This window comes from Schistocerca cancellata, chromosome 1 (genome assembly GCF_023864275.1).
Source record: "Schistocerca cancellata isolate TAMUIC-IGC-003103 chromosome 1, iqSchCanc2.1, whole genome shotgun sequence".
Lineage (NCBI taxonomy): Eukaryota > Metazoa > Arthropoda > Insecta > Orthoptera > Acrididae > Schistocerca > Schistocerca cancellata.
The window spans coordinates 828818313-828824312 of NC_064626.1; positions in this window are offsets into that span (position 1 = coordinate 828818313).

The window sequence follows — 6000 nt, forward strand, 5'->3', positions numbered from 1 at the left end:
CTCCACCAAAATCCACAAGCTAACTGAGTTAATCTGGACAAAACATGCAATACCAGATGAATGGAAGGTAGCTGTTATATGCCCCATACATAAAAAAGATAAATCAATATGTGATAACTATAGAGGCATAGTGCTACACATCTGCTATAAGATCTTCTCTAGCTGTCTACTACACCGAATGAAACCCCTCACAACAGAAATAACTGGAAAGTACCAAGAGGGTTTTCAAATGGGGCGATTAACCACCGACCAGATTTTTACCTTAAACAGGTCTGTGTGAGAATGTACGAGTACGTCCGAGAATTAATTGGTCTCTTTATAGACATCAAGATGGACTACGATACTATCCATAGACCGATTCTGATGAAAACCATGACAGAGCTTGGCGAACCAAAGAAATTGGTGGGACTTGTAGAGATATGCTTAAATGACAACGATAGCTAAAGGCTAAGATATGCAATAAATTTACAGGACGTTTGCAAATGGATACAGTATTAAACCAAGGAGGTGGATTATCACATGTCCTTTTCAATCTGGTACTCGAAAAGCTAATGCAGGAATTCAACAACTTCACTTTCAAGGTTTTCAAATCAACAATGAAAATATTACCTATTTGTCCTATGTTCTGAAAAACAGTACCTTCAATTGTTTGCTATACTTTTCGAATTTTATGTACTGTGTCTCTGCTTTGAACTTGCAACTGCTGACTGGTGTGAATTGTGAACAATCCACTAAACGTACAGCCAATTCCTCTTTTAGAATGAAAATAGCACAAACAGTTCTCACACACAGCTGAATGATGATAAGCAGTAATGCTATTTGTACTATCCTCAAAAGGGTTTTACGTAACAGAAGTGGTAAATGTCTGGTTTTTCAACCGGCAGAGTTAAGATATCAGATAATGTTTTAAGACACACAATGGAATCACTTTAAACGCGGTTCATTCATACTCATTTTTCTCTTCCTCTGCCCAGCCAACATGCTCATAAACTGAATACTATACGCATTAAGAGTTACATTTTCGTTGTTTGACTCAAATATTTCTGTGTTCTCAGACTACTAGGAAACGAAGTGTTTATGAAGTTTAATGCAGTATGGATCATAATTAGATTTGTACCAAACGCCGTCATTGTCTGTGTACAATCCATCTATCTTTGCTATATTTGATTATTTAAAGCAATCATTATTGTTCTTTGAATCAACGTTTATCATGGCATGTTAGTTTCCAATCACTTTTTCTCGTTTTCCATGCGTTCACACAAAAGATGCATTGTGCGTATTAACGATGACATAAATTTATTTTAACATTCAACCGGAATTACGAACTTGGAAAGCTCCTAGCGTTTGAAAAAATTTTAAAAAATAAAAAAAAGGTGGTCTATAACATTGGTTGAATACCATTAATTCATGCCATCAGGCAGAGATAGAGCCCCATTCCTGCTGTTCATATAAATTTTCCTCATATCACCTAACTTGGAAAATAGGAATTTACAGACAAATGAAACATTTATCTTAAGTGGCTGGCTGAACTTGCACACCCTGCTGGGAGAAACTGAAAGACATGCATCAAGAATGTGTTGAAGTGTATATTCGACTTTACAAAGCATAATCCACGCAAATCTATTCAAAAGTACTAACACTGATTTTAACAAACTTTGCAACTGATTCACTCATTATTTATACTTATACAAGGTGTGTCACTAACTATTGCCACCAAGAATAACTCCGAAAGTATAATCCTGCCTCGGGCATGGATGTGTCTGATGTCCTTAGGTTAGATAGGTTTAAGTAGTTCTAAGTTCTAGGGGACTGATGACCTCAGATGTTAAGTCCCATAGTGCTCAGAGCCATTTTTTTTCTCTCACACACATACAGGGTGTTTCACTAAATGTGTTTGCCTCTGTAAGTTGAGAAGTAATAGGCAACGGAAATATTTATTGCGATGGATCACCATAAGAAACGTTACACTGTCTGCGGAGCTATGAACATAGTTTATTGTGTTATTATCCAAAGAGTTACAGCGAAAAGATACAGTTTTTTAAATGGAACAATAGTTGTTTCTATCATGCACTGGAGTCAGTTACAACAGCTGTGTATACATCAATTTAAATTACATTTCTATCACTTTTAGTTTGGGAACTACAACGCTTCAAGGTTTCAGGGGCACATACCACACACGGTGCGCATAACGCAATGCGCCTTCTAAATGTGGTGCGGCTGAGTTGTAAAGTCGCCGGTGTCACGGAGCGGGAAGCTTCCTCGATGCGCTGTTAGGCTGCCGACTGTCGCCGCACACGGCCGTATACCCGACAGTTCGAGCCACACAAACAAACAGGGCTTAATATACCACAGTTACTGACATCGCATGAAGATGGCATACACGAGCAACCAGTATGTTGACACGTTGCTGATGCCCGGCGATGCCAACACGATGCCACTGAAGCAGACATGGCGTACGCCGTGAGATATCCTAAGCGAAGAGCTCCGGCAGCCATTACGTTCTTACGTGCCGAACAACGACTTCGGGAAACAGGCGGATTGGTAATGCGCCGCAGTAACAGACGAATGACGGGAAGAAGTGAAGAGACGGAAGTGTTTGTTTTAGCTGCAGTATACCAAGATCCTCATGTCAGCTTACGAGCCGTTGCTGCAGTCGCCGGTGTCAGTCTCACATCTGTGTGGCGTATAGTACACGGCCACAGGTTCACCCGTACCGCCTGACCCAGGAGCTGGATGGGAATAATTTCCGTGCGAGAGTTACATTCTGTGAATGGGCATTGCGTAATTTCACGCTAGAGTCTTTACAAGGTGTTATGTTCTCTAATGTGTTCACGTTCACAAATTATGGTGCAGTGAATCGCTGTAACGGGCACTACTGGGCCGCAGACAATCCTCAGTGGGTACAACCTGTCGACCGTCAAAGTAAGTGGTCTACTAATGTATGGTGTGAAATCCTTGGGGATGAAATCATCGGTCCACACTACTTCCCAGGTACACTGGCAGGTGAGTTATATCGCGCGTTTATAGTCGACAGTTTGGGTGGTCTCCTTGAACATGTGTGACTACATACGAGAGTCCATATTTGGGTGCAGCACGATGGTCAGCCAACCCATTCTGCTCGTGATGTTGTGGAAGAACTAAACAACAGATTTGCAGGAAGGTGTATGGGCGCCATGGTCCTCATTCATGGCCCGCAAGGTCGCCCGATTTAATACAATTAGATTTCTTTTTGTGGGGATATCTAAAAGATCGTGTTTATGTCACTGAGCCCACATCCCAAGGTGATCTAAAACGGCACATCGAGTACGTATGCTGCTCCGTGAGACCGATGACGTTACATCTCGTCCGCAGATCCTTTAGAAGACGCATTGCATTGTCAATTCAGGAACATGGACACACATTTGGACATCTCATTTTAATCAATATGCAAATGATTAGCTTTTCAGAGCATTCACACTAGGTTGCCGGCACCTACAACATGCTGACATGAGGAAAGTTTCCAACCGATTTCTCATACGTAAACAGCAGTTGATCACCGTTGCCTGGTGAAACGTTGTTGTGATGTCTCGTGTAAGGAGGAGAAATGCGTACCATCACGATTCCGACTTTGATAATGGTCGGATTGTAGCCTATCGCGATTGCGGTTTATCGTATCTCGACATTGCTGCTCGCGTTGGTCGAGATCCAATGACTGTTAGCAGAATATGGAATCGGTGGGTTCAGGAGGGTAATACGGAACGTCGTACTGGATCCCAACGGCCTCGTATCACTAGCAGTCGAGATGACAGGCATCTTATCCGCATGGCTGTACCGGATCGTGCAGCCACGTCTCGATCCCTGAGTCAACAGATGGGGACGTTTGCAAGACAACAACCATCTGCACGAACAGTTCGACAACGTTTGCAGCGGCATGGGCTATCAGCTCGGAGACCATGGCTGCGGTTATCCTTGACGCTGCATCACAGACAGGAGCGCCTGTGATGGTATACTCGACGACGAACCAGGGTGCACGAATGGCAAAACGTCATTTTTTCAGATGAACCCAGGTTCTGTTTACAGCAACATGATGGTCGCATCCGTGTTTGGCGACATCGCGGTGAACGCACATTGGAAACGTGTATCACCCGGCGTGATGGTATGGGGTGCCACTGGTTACACGTGTCGGTCACCTCTTGTTCGCATTGACGGCACTTTGAACAGTGGCCGTTATATTTCAGATGTTACGACCCGTGACTCTACCCTTCATTCGATCCCTCCGAAACCCTACATTTCAGCAGGATAACGTACGCCCGCATGTTGCAGGTCCTGTACGGGCCTTTCTGGATACAGATAATGTTCGACTGCTGCCCTGGCCAGGACATTCTCCAGATCTCTCACCAACTGAAAACGTCTGGTTAATGGTGGCCGAGCAACTGGCTCGTCACAATACGCCAGTCTCTATTCTTGATGAACTGTGGTATCGTGTTGAAGCTGCATGGGCAGTTGTACCTGTACACGCCATCCTAGCTCTGTTTGACTCAATGCGCAGGCGTATCAAGGCCGTTATTACGGCAAGAGGTGATTGTTCTGGGTACTGATTTCTCAGGATCTATGCACCCAAATTGCGTGAAAATGTAATCACATCTCAGTTCTAGTATAATATATTTGTCCAATGAATACGCGTTTATCATCTGCATTTCTTCTTCGTGTAGCAATTTTAATGACCAGTAGTGTATTATGTAAGCGTGTGGTATCTGCCCCTGAAACTTTGAAGGGTTGTAGCTCCCAAGGTAAACGTGATAGGAATGTAATTTCAATTTATGTAAACACAGCTGGTGGTACTGATTCCAGTGCATGGTAGAAACAACTATTGTTCCATTTAAAAATTATATCTTTCTTCTGTAACTCTTTGGATAATAACACAATAAACTATGTTCATAGCTCCGCAGACTGTGTAACGTTTCTTATGCTGACCTACCGCAATAAATATTTTTGTCGTCTATTACTTCGTAACTTACAGAGGCAAACACATTTAGTGAAACACCCCGTATATTCGAGCACTTTACCGTCTGACGTTGTGTGTGTTGCAGTGAAGTATATTAGTACTTCGCTCGAGTAAACCGTTATGCCCTTATGGGCTCCACGATTTCGAAGACATGAAATAAAGGCTACAGAATGCAGAGCCACAGGGAGCTAAGTCAAATATATCTTTGATAATGACTACCAGATAAGGTTTCCGACAATACAGATCACGTGTTATTGTGATCGATCGCTATTTAGGGAAAAATGTTAAGTAAGGCAAGAGAACTCGATTTTGCTCAGGCTTCTGCTGGAAACAGATTACTTGGGACTTTGGTCTCTTAAATTTATCTGCAAGATGAAATTTACATTCATAAGATCTTGGCAGAATGAATTAAATGACACCTCCCCCCCCCCCTCCCAACCTCAAGAAAAATCTGGGAAACATATTTAAAGAAGCAATTTTCAGTATATCTAGTTAATTTCCAAACATGGACTTACGAGTCATCCTGAGCTATATTCCAGTGGTTTTCTTGTATCACTACTCGCTAATGTTAGGATCTTTCGTTAGACCACGACCGTCTTCCTCCTCCATCCGTATCATCTGAGCTAAACTTTGCCTTTAATATCCACGAAGCCGACAGGTGTTAAACTTTCCGCCCTTCCTTTCACACCTCTTCTCCTGTCGGTGCTCTTACTTTTCCTAATATCCTTATGATCGCTGCGCGACGACATTATTACCAAAACTCGCCTTTGGAGTACTCATGCTAACGTACATTTGGTGTGTAACTCACGCCACGAAGGTAGTGACCAGCAAGATTATGAGAAGTGGTGAGGTGGTTCCTGATTACCCTTGCGCCAGTGTGCTGATTTAAGTACCAAACTACTCCGCAGTATCTCGAGGTGTGAATGAATGTGATACAACTAGTGTACGAGTATGCTCCATCCGTCAAGTTGCGGTGGTAAGCTTAGGTTATAATCAGTACTATATTTCAGTATCGC